We start from the raw sequence: 25,286 nt of genomic DNA on the forward strand, positions 1-25,286 counted from the left end.
TTCGGCAGGAAAAAAAAATAAAAGGAATCCAAATAGGTAACGAAGAAGTAAAACTCGCGTTGTTTGCAGACGACATGATCTTATACATAGAAAACCCCAAAGAATCCACAGAAAAACTATTAGAAATAATCAACAACTACAGCAAAGTAGCAGGGTATAAAATTAACGTGCATAAATCAGTAGCATTTCTATACACTAACAATAAACTAACAGAAAAAGAACTCAAGAACTCTATCCCATTCACAATCGCAACGAAAAGAATAAAATACCTTGGGATAAACTTAACCAAGGAAGTGAAGGATCTATACAATGAAAACTACAAGACTTTCTTGAAAGAAATAGGCGATGACATAAAGAGATGGAAAAACATTCCTTGCACATGGATTGGAAGAATAAACATAGTTAAAATGTCCATACTGCCTAAAGCAATATACAGATTCAATGCTATCCCAATCAGAATCCCAAGAACATTCTTCACAGAAATTGAACAAACAATCCTAAAATTCATATGGGGGAACAAAAGACCACGAATTGCTAAAGCAATCCTGAGCAAGAAAAACAAAGCCGGCGGAATCACAATCCCCGATTTCAAAACATACTACAAAGCTACAGTGACCAAAACAGCATGGTACTGGTACAAAAACAGGTCCACAGATCAATGGAACAGAATTGAAAGCCCAGAGATAAAACCACACATCTATGGACAGCTAATCTTCGACAAAGGAGCAGAGGGCCTACAATGGAGAAAAGAAAGTCTCTTCAACAAATGGTGCTGGGAAAACTGGACAGCCACATGCAAAAGATTGAAAATTGACCATTCTTTTTCACCACACACCAAAATAAACTCAAAATGGATCAAAGACCTAAAGATTAGGCCTGAGACAATAAGTCTTTTGGAAGAGAATATAGGCAGTACACTCTTTGACATCAGTTTCAAAAGAATCTTTTCGGACACTGTAACTCCTCAGTTGAGGGAAACAATAGAAAGAATAAACAAATGGGACTTCATCAGACTAAAGAGCTTCTTCAAGGCAAGGGAAAACAGAATTGAAACAGAAAAACAGCTCACTAATTGGGAAAAAATATTTACAAGCCACTTATCCGACAAAGGGTTAATCTCCATAATATACAAAGAACTCACACTGCTTAACAACAAAAAAACAAACAACCCGATCAAAAAATGGGCAGAGGACATGAACAGACATTTCTCAAAAGAAGATATGAATATGGCCAATAGACACATGAAAAGATGTTCATCATCGCTAATCATCAGGGAAATGCAAATCAAAACTACACTAAGATATCACCTTACCCCCGTTAGATTGGCAAAAACATCCAAAACCAAGAACGACAAATGTTGGAGAGGTTGTGGAGAAAGAGGAACCCTCATACACTGTTGGTGGGAATGCAAACTGGTACAGCCACTATGGAAAACAGTATGGAGATTTCTCAAAAAGTTAAAAATAGAAATACCCTATGACCCAGCCATCCCATTACTGGGTATCTATCCTAAGAACCTGATATCAGATATCTCAAGAGTCCGTTGCACCCCTATGTTCATCGCAGCATTATTTACAATAGCCAAGACGTGGAACCAGCCTACATGCCCAGAAACTGATGATTGGATAAAGAAGATGTGGTATATATACACAATGGAATACTACTCAGCCATAAAAAAAGACGAAATTGGCCCATTCACAACAATGTGGATGGACCTCGAGGGCATTATGTTAAGCGAAATAAGTCAGTCAGAGAAAGACGAACTCTATATGACTCCACTCATAGGTGGAAATTAGTATATTGAGAAGGAGATCTGATCGGTGGTTACCAGGGAAAAGGGGGGGTGGGGGGAGGGTACGGAGGGGGAAGTGGTGTACCCACAACATGACTAACAAAAATGTACAACTGAAATTTCACAAGCTTGTAATCCATCATAACATTAATTAAAAAAAAAAAAAAGAATAATTTAAATAACACCCTTGGCAATGGGTTGATTTCTAATAAGTTTGGAGATCACTCAATAATGAGTTTTTTTTAAATTCATTCAAAAAATATTTGCCTATAGTTGCTATGTTCAAAGTGCTGGGCTAGGTTCTAGGTACACAACCGTAATCTCAGTCCTTGATGGAGTTGCAGACCAGTAAAGTCAGGAAAAGACTAGCAGAGAGCAAGTACTAAACAAATAAATATATATTTCCAATTTGTAATAGATGCTGTGATAGGAAATAACAGGAGGGGATGAATGAAAAGCCTTGCAGGTACCTGCACATTTACTCAAGAAACTGAGAGAAAAACAATGTGGCTGAATAAGTGAGCAAAGGGGCAAGTGGCATGAAACAAGGGACACGTTGGGAGGGCCAGATTATGCAAGAACTTGCAGGAGTCTGGATTCTATTATAAGCACAAGAGAAGCCACTGAAGGCCAAAGTCAATGGGGACATGATGTGGCTTATGTTTTAGAAATAATATTTTGGCTGCTGGATGAAGGATAGATTTGAGGGGTTCAAGAGTGAAAGCCAGGAGATCAAATGGAAGTTGTTGCCTATATAGGAACCAAGCTTCCTTGAAAAAAAAAATAGAGCCATAAATAATATAAACATCCTGTCAAAATACGTCCAGGCACTGGGGTAAAGGGGCTTCTTTATATTACTTATTATTGACTGACATTATATGTTTATTAATTTATATAATTGATTATCTGCTCAGTATCTGTCTCTCCAATTAAAAAGTAAACTTGATGAAGGTAGGAAGGTTGCCTTGTTCACTTCTGTACCCCCAGTGCATAGAACGATGTCTGTCACATAGATTCTCAATAAATATTTGCTGAATGAATGAATGAACCATGTATTTAATACTTTTTTGAAGCAAAGGACCCTTCTGTAAAGTAAATTATCATCTTCTTTCTTTTCAACTTTGTAAGTCTGGATCTTTATATATCAACTGAGAGGAACCTGAAGGAAGAGTAAACTAACTCAATTGAAGTTTATTGTACTGAATAAAATGTAAATCCGAGGAAGACAGAGACTTTGAAAGTTCTTATTATATATTTTAATGAATAAATTAATGAAATCAGAGCTCAGAGCACTTGTCTGCGGTTTCCACAATTGTGCTCTTTTATCAGATGATTGAAGCTTTGTATTTTAAGATGGTATTTAGGACTTATCAAAGCACATAAACTCATCTGATTTGACAGCTATCATAGCAAGCTGGTTGGCATGAGTTATGGGAAAAAAAGGCCTCCACCCATTTCAGGAAAAAAAAATGGTATCATGGCATAGTCTGCAATAAAACTGGCAAAATGATCCATTCATTCATCCATGTCAAAACTCTCTGCTCCCTTAGCCCCAGAAACCCAGACTTTAGGAGCAAATTGTAGAGAATCACCACCAGATACTAAGGGTCAAGAAGTTAGCACATTTCTGGACCCCTTCAACTCAAATTCCTTCTTGAGGCAAGCTCTACAAGGCTGTATTAGTTTTCTGCTGTTGCCGTAACAAATTACCACAAACTTGGAAGCTTAAAACAGAAATTTATTGTCTCACAGTTCTGAATGCCAGAAGTCCAAAATCATGGTGTCAGCAAGTTTTGGTTTCTACTGGAGGTTCTGAGGGAGAATCCATTCCACGTCTCTCTCCTAGCTTCTGGTGGCTCCCAGCAATCCCTGGTCTCCAGACATATCACTCTAGTCTCTGCCTCCCTCTTTACATCGCCTTCTTATCTGTGTCTTCTCCTCTCTTCTAAGAACACTTGTCATTGCATTTAGGGCTCCTTCTAATCCAGGATGGTCTCGTCCCAATCCAGGATGGTCTCATCCCAAGATCCCTAACTTAATTGCATCTGCAAAGACTCTCTTTTTTTCAAATAAGGTCTTATATTCACAGACTGTAGATGGACACATCTTTTGGTAGGCCACCATTCAACCCACTACAAGGACCAAAGCAAGGTTAAAGTTAAAAAAAAATTGTGCAATTCCATTGAGGTGGCACTCTGAATCAATATGACCAGGATAGATGTTTGCGGGAGAAGAGGGGAAAGATGTTTTGTTTGTTGTGAGGTCACAACTCTGACTTTTTTCCTGAATAGAGAAAAACGAGGAGAAGTAGATGCATAATTATTTAATTAATTTTGATGCATCAATCCATTGAGGGGGTACCCAAGTTAAGGGGAGGGGGCCTAACCATGGAAGTGGGTAAGTGGTGGAGGAGGCCTTACCAGGTATTCTAGGCAGCTCTTTGGGGCCTGTCCCATGCATCAGCTCTGTACTACATTGCTTCCCCTTCCCTCATCTCTCCAAACTTAGTGGAAAATCCTTCTCCAAACCTCGAGCTTTTCTCTAGATCCTCAGATATCCAACTAGCAATCATATCTGACTCTGATGTTACCTCTTGTCTGGCCACTCATTTTCAGTGCTTAATGCTGAAGTGTATCCCTCTTGGGATAAACCCACTATAGCAGCTTAAGGTGAAAGACCTAATCCCTTTCCCCGACCATCACTCACAAACCCCATCTTTTCTCTTTGATGTGTAGACGCAACAGATTGTCCCAAATTCAACAGATGCTTGGGCATTGCCAGAATCCCTTCCTTTATACACTCCCTGGTGATCTGGTGTGGAAGAAACAGTCAGCCTTGGCTGACAGCTTGGGCGATATTACAAGGCACCATGAGGCAAGAAGAAGCACTGCCAAGATTTCGTTTCTGTTTTTGCTGGTCTCTACCGTGGTTTCCAATGAAAAGAATAGTTCTAAGAAGGTACGGTTGGCAGGGCCACACTGTGTCAATGGGCTACTTTCAACTTTGAGGAGCACTGATTTTTTTGTTTTTCTTGGGGTACAGTCTTCTGGAAGGTTGGAATTTATTTCTGGCATAGTTCTTCACTAGAATCAATTGTACATCTTTAAAATTGTGCTTTTAATATTACTTTAAGTACCTATTTTATAATTCAATAAACTGCTCTCAAGCATGATGTAATGCTGATTAATGACACTTCCCTGGTACACCAAGAGCTCTCAGTTCTGCCTTGTGCTTCAGTGCATACCTGAGGCATTCCATTAATCACTGTTATGCCACAGTCTGTCCTATCATATTGCTTAATTACCATTTCTGTTATTCATTCATCTACTCTATTAATCCCCACAGAACAAATTCATCAAACTCTGAGGCCTTGATGCAATGGTGTTCCTGGTCTTGCCAGAACCTAGCCCTAGAAGCAGCTTATCCATAAAAGATGGAATGATCCCAAATCTCTTGATATTCAGGAAAAACTAATCTTAACATACGTAGTCTACAAAGGGAATCTTGTCTCTCTTTCCTCTTTGCAGACCCAAACTTTACCCACCTTTCAAGGTTCAGCTAAATCCCTGCATCCTCTATGAATTCCTCCTAAGTTATAGGTCTTAATTGCCAATATCACAATCTAATTATTCAATTTTGTTATTTTATTCTGTTCTTTGTGGTTTGATATATGAATATTAATTAACCTGAACTGTGACTTTCCTGAGGACAGGCTTCATGTTTAATACGGTTTACTAATGATGAATAATAAGAATTATAAATAATAATAATAACATCTATTGACTATTATGTACCAGGTACTGGGCTCAGTGGTTTACAAAATCCAAGTGCTTGACCACTAAGCAGGGCTGCCTCTTCTCTTAACCTTCACAGTGCCTGGCAGTGTACTAGGCACACTATTAATTAGCTTAGTTGTTTAATTAATTAATTTTTAGCTTGGATGAAAATTCTATATTCTTCAGAATGGAAAGAAGAAGAAAAAAATGTGCTTCCAGATTAGAATAAGGACAATAGAGAAGAAAAATCTAAACCTGAAAGACAAAAAATGATTGGCAGGTATTTGGAGTGGGAGAAAAGTATTCAGAGATCAGGTGTACAGAGTTCTACATTCTACAAAAGATATTTCCATATAAAAATTTAAGTAAAGTTGTGAAATTTCAATAGGGGTATGGTGAAGCCATAATATAGTTTCATGACAGTAAATTTTGTTCTAGGAGACATAATATTGACTGGACCAATTGACTAGAATTGTAGATGTTTCTAGTCACTTTTTCACTGACTTATACCTAACATTTCCTAATCCTTTTCCCTCATGCAGTCAATAGCAACCATATTTGCAATGTGTCCTAATGGAGAACTAACGGCAAAAACGCAGGTTTCTGTTCTCTCTACCAAAAACCGTGCAGTAAGATGTATCAAAATAGGAATGGACTTTCTAGTCATAACTTAAATTATTTTCCAATATGAGAATCATCAGAAATAATCCTTTGCATTTCAGAATATTTAAAAGAGAGATATATCATTAAATCATAGAGGATAATTGGATACAATGTATTTTAAGTTACAGCCCTGTTATGCTAGGTGTCTTACCAGTAGGCAAAACCAATTACATAGTTGTTGGAATATACTACCTGCTAGAGGGCTTCAATTTTACCACAGCATCTCATATCCCATTTTTGTGCGTATGTATGCATGTATACACAGATAAGGAAGAATTTTCACCAATGTGTTTGCAGTGGTTATCTTCGGGAGATAGAATTTGGGATGTAATTACCTATGCCATTTAAATTTTTATAATTACCATGTATACATTTTTACAAAAAGAGTACATCTATTTAACTTTATATCTTTGGCTTAGGAGGTGGTAGAAACAAGTTAAAATTGAAAACTTGGTGGATATCAGGAATAATTGAGGCCAAGTGAGGGGAAGAAAACAAGAAGACTTTAGCTGCTGGGAGTGAGCTGAGGGTAGGAATACCACCCAAAGTGAGAAAGGATCCACCATGCTGCATCCAAGAACACCAACAATTAGCTTTGCCTACTTCATATTGTTACATAAACCTGAAAAGTAACATTGTCAGGAAAAATGAAGTTAGCATATTCAAACTCTAATTCCGATTCCAATACTCTCTATAAAATCATAGGATTTTGAAAATTAGAGACAGCGATGCCAAAAAGCACACTCTAGGTGAATACTGGAGGAACATTTACCATCTCCTTCCTCAATTCAACACATTTTTGTCTATTTAGTGTGTATGATGGTTGTTTGCACATGCTCACAGCAGAAGCACTAATTCACATAATCACTCAGTATTTTGGCTTTATTTTGCTTCTTCTGTATATGATTTTTTCTTCTTAGCTAAATATTGTCTTCAGAACTGAATTAGATCTCAAGAGAGAAGATTTTCCTAGGATTCCTCACACTGGCTAATAGAGTGCTGGTCAACCTAAGAGACACTGGGTAAATACCACTTTTCCTTGACATCTTAGGAAAGGAGTTTACAACCCATCTAGGGATAAGAATGAGAAAAAGAAAATCAAGTGGGAAAATTCAATTCCACAAATAATTGCTATAGCCTTAACAAGGGCAAAGCATTGTGCTGTAGCACCATCCTACAGTGGGACATAAAATACTTCCCAGATATCATCTTATAGGTCTTCAGAACACCCTGGTGAGGTAAAAAATTAGCAAATGCCATGAGGATCCGGAATAAGTGACATAAACCAATAGAGAGAAAATTTGTCCTGAATATTTGGGAACTCATGGAAAACTGAGGCTTCCTACCTCCCAAATTTATATTCTATCCACTTCAGAAAGTCTTCTCCAATTCCAATTCTTATCCCAAAATCTATCCCAAGAGTCATTTATTCCTAGTGACTCCTAACATGGGCAGAATTAGAGAATTCCTGGGAAAACCTCCAAACGTTTACCTCTTGTACATAAAGACTCATTCAGAAGACTGATTGTAAATGCAAGGAGATTTTGCTGATAACATGTCTACTTTGTTTAAATTATTATTCAATGCTCCCGTTTTCCACAAACTTTTCTTGAACCTTCTATAATTACTGTAGCTACAAAACAGAGTTGGATTAGCTGACTTGTGCCATCTAAAGGCTATAGTGAGAACCTCTTTGACCAAGAAAAATAAAATTAAATAAAAAATATTCATATCAGGGTGTCTGCAAAAGGAATTCAACAAAATTGTTCCGTGTGAGGTTAAAACATAAAACAGATAATAAGGGCTTGGGCAGATATTATTGATATTATTTCAAATCAAAATAAAGGAGAAAATCAAGAAACCTTGGAGCTACAGTCTTAGCTCTGTCGCCTACAAGCTGTGGGACCTTAGGCAATTTCTTTAACCTCTCTGGACCTCATATTTCTCATCTATAAAATAAAAGAATTGAACATGATTTCAAAAGTAACTTGACATAATTTTTTACTTTTATGAAATGAAAAACAAATTTATAAATATTTACATGAAATTCAAGAAAATGGGTAGGTTTAAAAAATGATTATTGAATTAAGCGAGAAGTTGAGTAAGTCAGAGGATTTCACAGTCCTTCCCCCTTTTCAACTATTTCCTCTTTTTTCTAGACATACAGTGGTGTACATTCTCCAGGCTCCCTCACAGTTAGGTTTTGACTATGTAACTGAGTTCTAGTCAAAGGAATGTTAGTAGAAAGATAGGTGCCACTTCCATGTCTAGCCCATAAAAGCCTCACATCATGCATGCTCTTCCCTCTTCTGCCAGCTTGATGTGGACGTGTGCAACACCTTGAGAGGAACTGGGCATCTGAATTACCATTTGAAAGACCCATTTATTTACTAGAAACATCCCTTTGGGATTTTACATGAGCAAGAAACAAACTTATTTCAGGTTTTCGCCATTATGTATCACTGAGTTTGTTACACCAGTTAGCTATACTCTAATTAGTACAACAACATTTTTTCACTCAAATTGACCAGGGCAGATTTGTGTTCCTTCTTTCTGAGATTCCTTAAAAAATGGCAAATCAAAAGTCATGTGAGACATATGACTTCCGATTTTTGTTTGTGCTGCGAACTTAAATAAGAATGTGCAAACTTTGGTTGTTGCCTCAAGAAAAAAAAATAAGAAAAGAAAGTACCATGAGCCATGATATATGGGATGACACAATCAGAGCTAAAAGCAAGGTATAGACAGCTTCCAAGGGTAACCCTGAAGTGGCTCAGTGCCTAATACAACGTCTTCTTGCACAAAACTGATGCTCAATTTCTTGAATGAAACAATGAGCAAATGAATGCATGAATCAACCACAAATCTAATGACTTCTACAGTGGAGTATGAAAAAAAGGATTTATTGCCCATGCCATAGAATGGGTAGATTTAATTAATTTATGACCAGACTGTTGTCAGCAATGTCTTCAGTGCAAGAGAAAAATTCTAATCATAATGTGTACTCTACCAACTTCTCAGTTCACCAAGAAATGGGATTTTGAATATTCATTCAAACTCAGCCTAGGCTTCTACCATGAGCCAGGCTCTGTGTTCTACTCCCACAAGGGACATGTCCTCTGCTTCCACTATAGTTCTTCACTCAGGACCTGGAGATTTTCCATGTAGCCTCAGCAGGCTCCCAGCCTCCTCAGACTTTCTCAGTATTGTCACCCTCATTCACAGAGCAGGACTAGCACAATGATTAAGAGCACAGTCTCTAGAGTAAGAATGCCTGGGTGAGAACCTGCCTCTGAAATTTTTAGCCTTGGGAGTTTGGGGAAGTTACTTAAGCACTCCTCCTCTATAAATGGGAGCATTAACAATATCCACTCCTCCTGTTGTTGTTAGGACTCATTGAGAAACTCCAAGTTTAGCACACTGCTAACACACACTAAGTTAATTCTCAATAAATTTTAGGTATTATCATTTCTCTTCCTTAAGGATATAAGGTCTTAAGATGGCAGGCATCAGTGGAAAGAACATCATACAGCAAGTCAGAACTCCTAGATTGTAGTTTCAGGTCTGTTGTTAAATAGATATTTTAAAGTGAGCATTTCACTTAACCTCTCTGAGTGTCAATTTTCTTGTCTTTCATATGAAAGGGATGGCCAGATGATTCGTATTTTCTCTTCCTTACTCTATGATTCCATGCCTTATGTCTTATTCAAGTCTCTGTAACATAATGCTCAATACTTTGTTCTGCACATAAAATACAGACAGACAATCCCATAACCTTCCTCTGACACCTACTCCAATTATTTTAGGCCATGAGAGTTCACTCCTGGCATCTTTGCCACATGGTAGTGTGTAACAAGAAAGACAGGTGGAGTCAAACAGGACTCAGATGCCCTATCAAACACTCTGAGGGCAGATGTTATGTTCAAGAGTATGGGATCCATAAGCACATCTGCAGAGAACATCAATAACCAAAAGAGGCTGCCCCACTTATCTCCTAGCAAAGCACCTCAGCGATAAATAGCTGAATCCTAAGCACAGAAGACACTCAAGAAATATCTGTCGCTTTGTTTATTTATGTAGAACATTCATTTCCTGATCCTAAAGAACTGAATTTGAAGAGACAGAAAAAAAAGTATGCCTTTTGCTTCAAGTAAGAGATTATATATTTTGATTCCCTAGGGTCAACATATAGTAGATTCTCAATATATGTACGTTTGATGAATGAATCATTCTAGATCTTCTAGTTCTGTGTTCAGGAATGCAGGCTACTGGAATCTTTTAAGTTAATATTTATAATTTCTCCTAATGAAATACATGGTCCTCCAAGGAATCACTTCTCCTTGTGCCCATGCCCCTTTTGCAATGTGATGCTGCTGCTTCTCCAATAAAGAAGTGAGGTTCTTTCTTCACCCCTTTGAATCTAGCCTGTCCTAGTGACTGGCTTTGACCTTTAGAATGTGACGGAAGTGATATTGTGAAAGTTCCAGAACTTACATCTCAAGATTCCTTGCAGCTTCCACCTTTGCTCTCTTAGACCCCAGCCACCATGGAAAAAAGCATCGGTTTCCATACTGTTGAGAGACCATGTGGAGAGGTCCCGCTTTCCAGTCATCCCTGCCAAGGTCCCAAACATGAGGGTGAGATCATCTAGACTCTCCTGCTCCAGCAGATTCACTGGATAAATGCAGTTCCATGAGCAAGTCTGGGCAAGACCAGCAGAAGAACTGCCCAGCCAACCCACAGAATCATGAGAAAGAGTAAATTGTCATTGTTTTAAAACAATGAGTTTTGGAGTGGTTTGTTATGCAGCAACAGATAGTTGACGCAAAACTATTTTTGGATCAGAATCAGAATAGCCACACAATAAGGAGTTTCATGAAAATAAGATTATATCAGCAGTTTTGCCAGAGGGGAAAAGAGAAAGAGGAGAGGAAAAAAATTTAAATACCATGTATGATAAACGATAAAATCCCAAATTTTATCAATATGCAATTTATGCAGGAAATGTGATACAGGATTAAATCTATTCATTGGTTTGAGGACCTGCAGAAAACAGTTTCCAAACCATAGATGCTTTTTTATAATTAATTATTCATTAGTAATCACTCATTGCATTATCTCTCTATTTCTGCATAACAAATCACCCAAAAGCTTACTGGTTAAAAGAACAGTCATTTATTCTTCTCATGGATTCTATGGATCATGTAAATAGGAGAAGCTTGTTTAGGCAGTTGTGTGACTCAGAATCTCTCATGAGGTTGCAGTTGTGGTGTCAGCTGGGTCTGTAGTCATCTAAAGGCTTGACTGGGGCTGGAGAATCCACTTCCAAGATGTATTGCTCACATGGCTGGCAAGTTGGTTCCTCTCCACTTGGACCTCTTCTTGTAGCTCCTTGTGTGTCCTCATACCATGGTGGCTGGCTTCCCCCAGAACCAAAGATTCAAGAGACCAAGGCAGAATTTGAAATGTCTTTTATGGCCTAGCGTCAAAAGTCACACATCATCACTGCTGCCCCTATTCTATATGCACACACAGAGCAGCTTTGAGTTGATATAGGAGGAGACTACACAAGGGCAAGGATTATTATGGGTCCTCTTGGAGGCTGGCTTCCACATCCCTATTGCCAAAAAAATTGAGAGCTTATACTAAAAATACAGATGCAGCAGGATTACTAAGAATAAAATCATGTTAGAAAGTGAAACTAGAAACCATAAAGAGGCAAGAAGAAAGCTAATTCCATCTGGGCCTTTGGGTAAGATATTTATTACAAGTCCACAATCCCTTAATGGAAACTCTTGAGGCCAGATACATTTCAGAATTCAGAATATTTTGGATTTTAGAAGGGTAAGGAGATAAGGAGGTACATACACCAGATACCATACAATACCCTCCAGTATTGTGTGAGGAACAACTTAAAATCAACTACATTGTTATTTGTGCAGCAAAATGTATGAATTTCAAACTAAGTGGAACAAAAACTTTATAAATAGTGTCACATCTCAAAATCCATCAATTTTGACAGCAAATTTTTTTAAAGTCTGGGTCTTTAGAGATTTTTGGATTTCAGAATTGCAGGTTAGAGATAGTAAGCCTGTAGAAGTTGCAAGTTCACAGGATCAGACCCTATGGCTATAGATTCCCCTAGATTGTGTACATCTATCCCCATTTCCAGGCCTTGCCTCCCCATCAACTTCCCAGCACTGCTGATCAAATCTGTCCCACAAACTCAGATTCTCAGAGCTGCCCATTCATATTTGAGGTCTCTAATGGCCTATTTTCCTGCCTTGGATTTTGATTTAGGGGCTAGGTTTTCATACTTGCCCAACTTACACCCAGCCTCTGTTTTCAGGTTTATAGCTACCATTTTAGCATCAACAGCTCATAGTAACTGTTGCATAGCCTAAGAAGTAGGATAGTTATGACACTTGAACCATAGATTTAGCTGTTTCCTGCCAAAGCAAAAAAGCACAGAAGTTGTTTGAGAGAAACCATTATTTTCTCGATGTCAAATTCTCATAGGAATGTTGTCAAATGTGCTATTATAAAGGATATACTTCTGGGGGCCAGCCTGGTGGTGTAGTGGTTAAGTTTGCATGCTCCACTTCAGTGGCCTGGGGTTCACTGGTTCAGATCACAGACACAGACCTACATAGTGCTCATCAAGCCATGCTGTGGTGGCGTCCCACATACAAAATAGAGGAAGAATGGTGTAGGTGTTAGCTCAGTGACAATCTTCCTCAAGCAAAAAGAGGAGGATTGGCAACAGATGTTAGTTCAGGGCCAATCTTCCTTCCAAAAAAAAAGGATATACTTCTAATCTGAGAGTGGAGGCATCCAAAACAAGACACAACACCCCTAGAAGTCAAAAGTAAAAGAGTTTTAGTTTGTCCAAAATAAAAATATGAAATTTCTAAACATGGCTAAAAGACAAGTGTCAGATTGGTTGGAAACTTTGCAGCATATAAAAAAGAGAAAAGGTTAATGAGAGTTCCTACAAATTAATAACAAAAAGACAAAAAAGGGAAATTAATAGGAAATTCACAAGTATATTTAAATATCTAATAAATATATGAAAAGATTTCTGACATCACTAGGAATGAGGAAAATACGATTTTTAAAAGTGAGACTATTTTTTACCCATCAGATGGGCAAAAATTTTAAAGTTCGATATTATAAAGTTTTTACAAGAGTATGGGGAATACCACTATCATATACTATTAGTGGAAGTAGAAATGGTACAACCTTTGCAGAGGGTAACTTGGCAAGACCTGTCCCAATGTTAAATGCAAATGCACTTTAACGATTGATTCCACTTCTAGGATTCTATCGGCACACATGAACAGAGACATAAGTAGTAGGATTTTTAACTACAGCATTGTTTGAAATAGTGAAAAATGCAAACAACCCATCTATTAATAGGGGACCGGATTTTTTTTTTTAAACTATGGTATAGCCCAGGAGTTTGCAACCTATGGGTCCCTGGGCTGAACTTGACCTCAGCCTGTTTTTGTACTGCCTGCAAGCTACGAATGGTTTTTACAACTTTAGAGGACTGAGGAGGACAAAGAGGAGAAGGAGGAGAAGGAAGAGAAGAATATGCAACAGAGACTTTATGTGATCCAGAAAGCCTAAAATATTTACTATCTGGCCCTTTTCAGGAAAAGTTTGACATAACAATATTATAGAATACTTATCAGACCATGAAAATGATGAGAAATAAGGGTGGCAATGGTTGGATCCCAAAAGTGCAAGTGACAAATTTATCCTCTTCCTATCATCCCTCAGACCTCTGTGCCAATATCCAATAGCACTTGAAGATATAAAGCTCCCAGTGCCCCTTTGAAACTTCATGAGGCATTTACAAAATGAGCCCCATTAAAAAAAAAAAAAAACCAGTAATTTAAAGTAGCTGTCTACATTGATCACTATCATTGGCAAGTGGTTATCTACTTCTCTCAACTGACCAATGTTGATATCACAAAATCATAGCTTTACAGGATTGAGAGAGTCCAAAAATTCATCTAAGTCTTAATCTGATGCATGGATCCTCTCCACAGCTTCCCTAACAAGCGGCTGTCAAGAACTTGCAGTGATGAGGACCATTCCAGCATAGAGCAACAATACGTGTTGGCATGGTGCATGGAGATACATACACCAAGTATAACCAGAGACCTGCAATTTTTTTTCACATTTTAGTTTATTGAATGGTAAATAAGATAGCAGGCTCTAAACACCTGAAGTGAAAATAGTGGCTGCTAAAGGAAGTTTTGTCGAAAAGCAATGAACAACCTGTTTCTGAAACCAGAGAATATATCCAAGTGTTCTGGATGTGGTGATCTGGGGCCAGCAGATGCAATGCAGATGTTTTAGCATCTGTTAGAAGGAATTGTTATATAAGATGCTCTTACTGCAGAGAGTCTTAGTTATCATTTTAGATTGAACACGGTGGTTGATTTAGAAAATGAGGGGACAGGGAGTTCCCTGGTTGTGGAATGCAAAACTAAGGGCTCCCATAGAAAAAAGAAACCTCCAGAACAAGGACTTGCTTTGGTGTTTTGCAGTAGGAAGATCACTGTACTCAGAGGTAGTTCTACTCTCTCCTGCCTCTCTGTGGGACCCCTCTGTGACCTTGGGCAAGTCGAATAACCTCTCAGCCTCTATTGTTTCATCCATAAAGTAAGAATGAAACCTTGCCTGCCCAAAAGTAAGAGTAGATCAATTCAAGAGGACCTGCCTAGCAACAAGATCTATGACCCTGAACTGAATCCAAAAGTGATGACATTTTTTTTTTTTTTGCCACAAGACAGGATCCATTTTTATTCTTTCCTTCTTCTACTAGTTCTACAGCACTCTAAGCAAGGCAGCAGACATGAGTTGTGCTGACTATCCATGTCTTCTTCATTCATGTAATTGTGATTTGAACAGTAACCACTCTCAACCAAGAGTAGGGGATTAAGCAAAGTGAGAAACAGTGGGACGGACCGGCCAGTTGGTGTAGTGGTTAAGCTCATGCACCAGACCAGGGTTTGTGGGTTTGGATCCCAGGCAGGGACCTACATACTGCTCATCAAGCCATGCTTTGGTGGCGACCCACATATAAAATAGAGAAAGATTGGAACAGTTGTTAGCTCAGGGACAATCTTCCTCACCAAAAGAAAAAAACAAAAAAAGCAAACAAATTTAAAAAAAATTAAGTGAATGACAGTGGGAAAACTCAAAGTCGTGTTCTTATTATCCCACAAGAAAACCAGGGCTGGCATTTTGTTATTCAATAATAGCACCTTGCCTGAAATCAGTGCTTTACAACTGACAATGTCCAGGCAAAAATAGCAGCTGTATCTGTACTTTCACATGTAGAAACTAGGGCAAGCTCTACAACCCATATCTCCTGACACCTAGGCGAGCTCTCTCTCCATTATTTTTACCTCCAGACTTCAATTAAATGATCTGGACTACTGTGAATAAGAATATGAAGACTTTCATAGAAAAAAACTCAAAAACCACTCTAGCTATAGTTGTACTGAAAAGAGCATAAACCTTGGAGAAAGACAGATCTGGTATTGAATCCTGGCTTCCTCACTCCCAGTCATCTTTGATACTTCTAATTCTGGCTCCTCATTTTATAGATAAAATGTATAATACCTCCCTCATGTGGTAGTTAATAGAATTAAATAAGATGATATATGTAAAGTGCAGATACACAGCAGACTCTCGATCAATGCTAAATCCCTTAACAACCTCAGCATTCAAGAAATTCTACCTTATTTTGAGCTTAAATCTTTCCTGCTACATTTTATCTCTTATTTCTTTTCACACTGTGGAAGATAAATATACATATATCTTTCGCACATATATAAAATCTTTAGCGCCTCAATGTGCTATGAATTTTAGATGATAAAAGGGGGAAAATATAAATATAAATCCTACATCGAGTTAGTGATCTCGATCGTTTGCCTAGTGTAGACAGTATGGTTCTATATAACTCTTACAGAAAAATATCTCTCAAACACCACAATTAAGGGAGCCTATCAGTTGTCCCACTTGATTACCATGAGTACACAGGGAGAGAATCCCATTTCTGCAGCTGAGGAAAGAGATTACACTCTGAATAACCAAGAGACAAAGAGAAGTGACCCAAATCATTTGGTTAAATAGGAAAATAATGTCTTCTTTATTTGTTTTTATATTTGTAGCAGAAGAAAAATGGTAGGAGGATTCCAACACAGGCAAAATGCTACCCATTTGCATTATGTATAGCATTGCTTTTACTCTGAAACAAGGATAACTGATTCATCTTCTCAGATGTCCATGATAGCGGCAGTTTAAAGAAAAAGAAAGAAAAAACAACTGGACTTGACTCTCACAAAATATTTTTCTTAAAAGCCTTGCAAAAAGATCCTAAGGGTTTTCAAAGGCCAGGCCTGACTTCCTAAAAGCAAAATGATTTTGCAAAGACCACTCTGATTTTGTTAAAACAACCACAGCCAAATGAAAACTCCACCAATCTTTCAGGAGTTAAAGCAGCAGCATACCAAGCAAATGGCAAGGCTACGGTAAATCCACTTACATTAGGAAAATAATAACAGTTCAGATTTGAAGGAGTTCAGAGTCAAGCTTTATCCCCAAACAGAGACTCATTAAGCACATAGTGTACTAACCACAGTGTACCCTACAGGGATAAATTCAAAACTCTTGGCATATGAGATGTTAGGGCTGGAGCAACTCTGAACTTCTTTTATAAAGGCATGAAAAACATGAGAAGCATGTCTCTGAACCTGAGCCAACTCATAAGGCTGCCATGCCCTCCTGTTTTGGCAAGAAATTAAAAAACACTTAACCTTCAAGTGGTTATCTGTCCTCATCATGTTATTCTAATCTGTAATATTCTGAAGTCAGAAAATTAAAGATAAAACTTGAGAAAATGAGATTAGTCACTAAAGGTGAGGAAGATCCTAAATCTAAATCCAGATTCATATTGTCAATTATTTATCACTAATTTTACTTCTCTTACCTCACTTAGCAATAAACTTCAGCAGGTACTATAGATTTACTTGCAAAACAATTGATTCCATAGTCTGCTTTGAAGGGAAATACTGTGTTTGAGGAATAGATGATATAAGGCAACAATGCTTGTTGGGAAAATACAACGAAAAGAAAAAGTAAGAGAGCAATCCAAGGAAATGGAAAAACCAGGGTAAAGTGAGTGACGAAATCATATAGTGATGAAATCCATAAAGCAGGTTTAGGACATGCAAATAGAAAATAGAAGAAGAAAGGGAAAACCAAGAAGTAGACATAGGAAAGAAAAAGAACACTGAAGAAAGGAGAAAAGGGTGTAGGAAAACAGTGTTACAGGAAGTGAGGATGAGCACTCACAAGATAAGAAGAACATACATGTAACGATCTCAAAAAGCCCCTGGGTAATGGGGTAAAGTGATCTTGGAAAATGTTTGCCTCTGAGACGTTTCACATTTGCATTATTTGATCCTATATTAATTGCAGAGGATAAGGTATCTTTGTGTACTAGGCAATGTACGTCAGAACTTTTAAACTATCAATGCATAATTATGCTTCCGAACTCTTCCCGCAATGAGTAGATAAGAAAGCAGACAAAGTCAATATAAAGGTACTATGATGGGAAAATATGATAGGTATTAAGGTGTCCTGTGCAGGTAAATGTGCACAAAGGGACACAGAAACACCTAAGATCTCCTTTAGAGAAATATAAGGAATTTTAAATAGAGGAGAGCACAGTCTAAGTGTGAAGCAAGCTTCATATCTTGGCCTATGCATGATAGAACAAAGCTAGACCCATACCTGAGTAATTCTTTACAACGTAATTCTTTCATTCATACTATTATCTGAAACTATCTTAATCATAGAAATTCTAAACAGATAAACTCAGAGACTGCAGCCTATAATGTGAACAGATAAGAACATATTACAACTTCTCATGATGTCTTCCTAATACAAATTTTGAAGCCAGTATTTCTTTTCTTATTTAACTTCTAAAACACTGTGATAGGCAGAATTTTGGCCTCCATGATCTTTGCCCCCTGGTATTACTTCTGTGGTCATGTTACACTACATCGTAAAAGGATGTTGCAGATGTAAGTAAGATTACAAATCATATGACCTTAAAATAGGCAGATTTTTCTGGATTATCCACCCAGACCAAAAGTAAGCACACAAGCCCTTAAAAGCAGAAGAGGAAGTCAGAGAGATACAGCAGAACTGGAAGTCAAAGGGACTCAAAGCATGAGAAGGACTTGATGTGCTGTTGCTGGCTTGAAGGTAAAGGCGCCACATGGAAGGCATGAAATGAAACTGGATTCTGCCAACAACCTAAATAAGCTTGTGCTTTAAAATGTAGGTTTTATTATTATTCAGGTATGGTGAGGCCAACAGATGAAGAGACCACTGCCATATGAAAAGATAGTTTGTTACTCACAGTTGCCAAGAGGAGGGGGTATGCCATACCACACGGTGCCACACAGGGAAACACCAGGATCAGGAGGCAAGAGTGGGTGAGGAAAATGTCAGTGATTGTCTTTGTTGTGGTTTCCATGGGAAGGAATGGGCAAGGCAGGCTAAGTAGGTTTAGGATTGGCTAGTTCAACTAATTTCAGTGGGCTCTGGGGCATAGGGGCTGTGTTTAGTTGTCTAGAATCTGGCACTGGGGTGACTAGAGCAGGGAAATACTGGACCTGAGTGTGATAACCCAAAAGAGGAAGTGGTAGGGGAATAAACTCTGGATTGGTTAGTTTGCATAAGAAAGGCATGCTTGTAGGCAAGTCATTTACTTTCTGGAGGAATTAGCTAACCTTGGGAGGGTTAGTCTCTCCAGGGTCAGCAAGGTTCCAGATGTCAAAGCATCAGAAGCACAGAAAATAAAAGGGCATAATTAATGCAGCTTGGCTATGGATTCTTCCCAACAGCTTCCAGAAAGGAATGCAGCCCTACCAACACCTTGATTTTGGCTTTGTGAGACCCTGAGGAGAGAATCCAGCTACGCCATGCCAGACTTCTGTTTTGCAGATCTATGAGATAACAAATGGACATTGTTTTAAACTTCTACATTTGTGGCAATTTGTTACAGCAGCAAGAGAAAACTAATACATATGCCAAATTCTCCTTGGTGGCATGTTTCTAATTAATTCTCTGGGCATGTCATATTCTGCAGAACCTTCCACCACTTTCAAAAGTACAGTCTTACAGAAAAAAGCTAATTAGACAAGCTGTCTTCAATGACTATTTTTGGCAGTTTTCCATCAAGCTAAATATAATATGAAATTTTTAATACTATCTACCATTAGAGCATGGAAGAAAATTAAATCAAGCTGTGCTTAGGAAATTGGTTAGAGTTTGTGGAGCTCAAATTCTTAAAAGTTTAAAACATTTGGCGGTGTGAGATATAATAAGTACTAATAACTGCAGGATGCACTATTCATCCCTATTAGGCAAATGACTGTGTTAACATATAAATTTGACCACACCTTCAGATCAAGACGTTGTAAATGAATGCTTTGAACCACTCTCCACCCCAAATAAGCTCATAGCAATGAAAGATGTAGCCTCACAGTCAGGACCTGGGCTGAGCTCTGTGCTATCTACAAATCACCAGTGATAAGTGCCCTGAGATGTCCCTATAAAACTTGATTCTGAACGGGGGGCAAAAGGAGCTATGTACAGACAACTGCAACAAAGTAGAGAAGGAGGAGTGAGCAAACAAAGACAAAGAGAAAAAAGACTTGCCCTCAAGATGAGTCTACAATCAAAATTTTATAATACATGAGGAAAACTAATAAGCAACCAAATGAAAATAAAAAGGAAATTCTGACATGACCTGAGAATGCTCAAAGAGATAGAGAAAGGAATAACACTTTCATGGAAAAAATCAAGAAATTATAAAATAAAATAAGCAGAAATAAAATGAGAATATGCATTTTAAAAAATCAGAATTCCTGGAAATGAAAATTAGAATTTAATTTTTTTAAAACTTGGTGATAGTGGTGAGGGAATCAATAAAATGAAAGAGCAGTGAGGCATTTACCCAGAATACATTACAGTGAGATAAAGAGGTAAAAACATAACCATGAAAAAGCAGTTAAAAAATATGGACAATCAGGGGCCGGCCTGGTGGTGTAGTGGTTAAGTTTGCACATTCCACTTCAGCAGCCTGGGGTTCACCGGTTTGGATCCCGGGTGTGGACATGGCACTGCTTGGCAAGCCATGCTGTGGTAGGTGTCCCACATATAAAGTAGAGGAAGATGGGCACGGCTATTAGCTCAGGGCCAGTCTTCCTCAGCAAAAAGAGGAGGATTGGCGGCAAATGTTAGCTCAGGGCTAATCTTCCTCAAAACAAAAAAAAGAAAGAAAATCAGTTGGGAGTCTCCAGCATATATCTAATGCGAGAGCCACAAAAAGAGGAAATGGTATAAACTTCTCCAAAATAGAAGAAATACGGGAGTCTTCAGATTAAAAGTGCTCACCCAGTGTTACACAAGATAAATAGATGTATTTGGCCTACAATTGTTCCACTACAAACAAAATGCAAAAGTAAAAACTCCACCCTTAGAATGCACTATTTATTTAAAAATCTTTAAAAGTCTAAACATAAGAATTCATACCCTGAATGAAATGTTCCTCAGCAGCTCTAAAACGCAATAGAAGACACATATAAGTAAATTTGGAATTTTTAGTTAAAACTATAGTAAGAATTGTACCTAACAATATTAAATTACTATGCCTTCCTAAATTGCCTTCTCCATTTCTGTGGAGTAACAGAGTTGAAATAGCCCAAAAAGTCAAAATGGAGGAAAAAATAAAGTTGGGGTTGGGGGAAATGAAATACTAAATTGCTGTATTATGTGGAAGAAGGATAAAGTTTTTATTAACTTTCGACTTTGATAAGTAAACTATGCATGTTGTAATGTATAGATTAATTACTAAATGAATAAAACTAAAGTATGTAACTACCAAGCTAATAAAAGGCAAAAACAATTTTTAACAATCTACTCAATCTGGAAAAGGAAATGCAGAGAGAAAAAAATGTACAGCAGGAGTGTCAAACAGAATAATAAAGAAACAAAATGATAGAATGAAATAAAATATATCAGTAGTTACATTCAGTGTAAATAGACTAAATGTTCCAGTTTAAGAAATAAAAATTTTCAAACTGGATTTTAAAAGGACATTGAAAAGTTGAAAGCAAAGGATGCAAATTCATATACCATGCAAATAATAACCAAAATAAAACTGGTGTATATATATTAATATCACACAAAATCAAACTTAAGAGAAGAAAGTATTAGAAATAAAGAGGTTTCATAATGATAAAATATTTCAATTCACCAGGAAGACACATTTTGAGAACTGTATGTACCTGATAACATGACTTCAATATATGTAGAGCAAAAACTGAACTGCAAAGACAAATAAACAAATCCACAATTATGCTGAGAGAATTAACATACTTCTCTTAGTAAATGATAAAACAATCAAAAAATAAGGACAAAATATTTAAACACAATTAACAAACTGACCTAACAGACATACATAGAGCACTGACTCTAAGAACTGTGGAATGCACATTTTTACCAAGTAGGTAGAAACATTTACAAAAAATTGACCATATATTGAGCCATAAAACAAGACTCAACAAATTTCAAAGAATCAAAATCACACAGATGTTTTCTGACCACTGGGTAATGTGGAAAGATAACTTTAAAAATCTCCATTTGTAAATTTAAAAAAAGAAAACAAAACAAAAACCTCCATTTGTTTGAGAAATTATGAAGTGGGTTAAAAGGGTCATAAAATAAATAATGGGAGAAGTTGGAAAATAATTTGAACTGAATGATAATGTAAAAACCTGGATATTAAAGTTTTAAGAGGCAGCTAAAATAGTACTTAGAAGGAAATGTATAATCTAAACTGCATATATTAGAAAATAATGACTGAAAATTAGTAAGCTAAGCATTTATTTCAAGAGATTAGCAAGAGAAGCAAAAGAAAATTAAAGTAAGTAGAAGGAAGGAAATAGTAAAAATATAGGACAACTAATGGAGAAAAACTAACAAAGTTAAGCTTCTTCTTTGAAGAGACTAACAAAATTGGCATAACTTTGGTGAAAATAATCAGGAAAAAAAGATAGAAGGAACAAATAACAAATATCAGAAGTAAAAAAGAGAACACCACTGCTAATGCTGCACACAAACAGATAAGAACATATTATTGACAACTTTGCCAATAAATTTGAAAATTTAGTTGAAGTAGAAAAAAATCCTAGAAAAATACAATATATCAAACTGGCCTAAAAAAAATAGAAAACTCTAAAGTCCTATAACCATTAAGGAAATTAAATCAGTAATAAAAAATCCTGCCCACAAAGAAAACTCCAGGTCCAGATGACTTTACTCTTAAGTTCTACCAAACATATCAAGAATAAATAATTCTCATTATACACAAACTCTTCCAGAGAATAGAAAAATAGGAAATACTCTCCAAATCATTTAATGTAGCTAGCATAAATTGTACCTACCAAAACCTGACAATGACAATAAAGGAAAGGAATATTATAGGCCAAACTCATTTATGAGCATAGATGCAAAAATCCTCAACAGAATATTAGTAAACCTAATCTAGCAACATATAAAAATAATAACAGATCATGATCAAGTTGTATTTATCCCAGAAATTCACGGTTGGCTTAATATTCAAAAATTAAATAATGTAATTCACCACATTAACAAATTAAAGCAGAGAAATCCCATGATCATCTCAATGGATGTAGATAAAAGCACTTAATAAAATTTAACATCCATTTATGATTTAATCAAATAAAACTAGAAACAGAAGGAAATTTCTTGATTTGATAAAGGATATTTACAAAAACATACAGCAACTATACTTAATAAATGCTGAAAGTTTCCCATTGGGGATCAGAAGCAAGACAAGGAAGTCTGCTATCACTGTTTTTAGCCAACATTGTACTGGAAGGCCCACTCATAAGGAAAGAAAAAGAAATTAAAGCTAAGAAACTAAAGTAGAGGAAAAAAACAAAACAATAATTATTTACAGATGATAATGATTTTATACAAAAGAACCTACAAATAAACTGTTAGAATTTGGAACAAGAAAGTTTAGCAAAGTCACTGGATATTAAATCAATGTACAAAAACCTATTTTATTTCTCTATACCACCAACAAATAGTTAAAAATTTTAATTTTACAAAAGATATCATTTAAAATAGCATCAAAAATTACCAATTACTTAGGAATAAATCTAACAAAAGATTTTCAAAACCTCCATAGAGAAAATCATAAAACTTTGTTGAAAGACATTAAAGATAACCTAAGGAATGGAGAAGAATACCATGTTCAAGGACTGGAACATTCAATATTAAAAATATGTAACTTCTTCATAAATTTATTTGTAGATTCATGCAATCTTAGCAAAATCACAAGTTTTAACGGGACTTGACAAACTACTTCTAAAATTTATACAGAAATGCAAAAGGCCAAAAGCAGTCAAGGCACTTATATTAGTTTCCTACAGCTGCTGTAACAAAATACCACAAATTAGAGGGCTTAAAACAATAAATTTCTTGTCTCATAGTTCTGGTAGCCAGAATTCTAAAATCATGGTGTCACCAGGTTTATGATTCTGTTGAAATCTGTACATAGAATCTTTTCTTGCCTCTTCCTAGTATCTAGTGGTTTCCTGACAATCTTTGGCTTTCAGTTGCATAACTCCAATCTCTGCCTTCTTCATCACAGACTATTCTCCCTGTGTCTCTATCTTTACATGGTCATCACCTTATAAGGATATCAGTCATATAAGGATATCATCTTATAATGATATCAGTAGGGGCTCAACCTACTTCAATATGACCTCATCTTAACTAATTACCACTGCAATGACTGTATTTCCAGACAAGGTCATATTCTGAGGAATTGGAGACTTCAAGATATCTTGTTGGGGGGACACAATTCAGCCAATAATAGCACTCTTGAAGACAAAGAACAAAAAGAAAAATTTGTTCTATTAAACATCAAGACATATTACAAAGCTGTAGTTTTAAGACAGTGTGGTGTTGGCACAGGGACAGAAAAATAGATGACTGGAAAGGAAAGCTCAGAAACAGAATAGAAATAGACTTGTGTGACACTTGATTTATGACAGCGAGGATGGAATGGACTTTCCAAAAGAAGGTACTGGGACAATGGAAAAAATGAAATTGGACCCCTCTTTCACAGCATACAAAAAAAATCAAATACAGTAAATTTTAGAAAATACAGGATGATCTCTTCTTGACCTTGGACTAGGGAGGGATTTCCTAAACAAACACAAAAAGTACTCATAATAGAGAAAATGACAATTAAGAACTCCTTATACAAGGCAATACAGAAAGAGTGGAAAGTCAACCCTTAGAGTAGGAAAAGATATTTGCAATACATATTGTGAAATGAATAAGAAAAACCTCAACTAAATTTGAATTGAGAAGCCCTTTTTGGAGTAGGGAGAGCTCTCACACCCTATCATATCTCATCAATTACTCCAAACAGGAAGAGACAAATGCTTGCATCTCCAGCAAGAAGTACAACTACTTTATTACTGAAGGAAGATTTCTCTCCCTGACTCAGCAACAGTGCAGCCAATGAGAAATGCTGCAGTTCATCCAATGAGAAGCTGTTGCCGCTCTAAACTGTTACTTTCCTCCTGTAGACTTTCGTTTAGAACAGCCCCTCCCTACTCCTCCTTTTTCTCTATAAAAGCAAGCCCCTTGCTCTGTCTCTCTGGATTTGCCTATGATTCATCACAGTTTGTGGATCCCACATTGCAATTCTTTGGGCTATCCCCAAATAAACTCATTTAGAGGGTAAAATAACTGGCAACTTTGCTTTTTAAGTTGACATATTTGGTTTCAGAAGTGGGATTTGAAAGAGGCAACCCCCCCTACCCCACCCAGAGGGATGACAACCCCAGAACTGAGCACGGTACTTACAGGGAGTCCCTTGCATTCATCGCTTCTAAGAGTCGCTGCCTACT

The 25,286-nt window shown here is 37.0% G+C and overlaps 1 long non-coding RNA gene across 3 annotated transcripts in view; it reads right to left on the reverse strand.

The window, feature by feature from the left end:
- The window catches only part of LOC106832303 (uncharacterized), a 387,667-nt gene that overhangs the window by 252,722 nt on the left and 109,659 nt on the right, over positions 1-25,286 (reverse strand). The window lies entirely within an intron of this gene.

Source organism: Equus asinus, chromosome 6 (assembly GCF_041296235.1).
Source record: "Equus asinus isolate D_3611 breed Donkey chromosome 6, EquAss-T2T_v2, whole genome shotgun sequence".
NCBI classification, from domain to species: domain Eukaryota; kingdom Metazoa; phylum Chordata; class Mammalia; order Perissodactyla; family Equidae; genus Equus; species Equus asinus.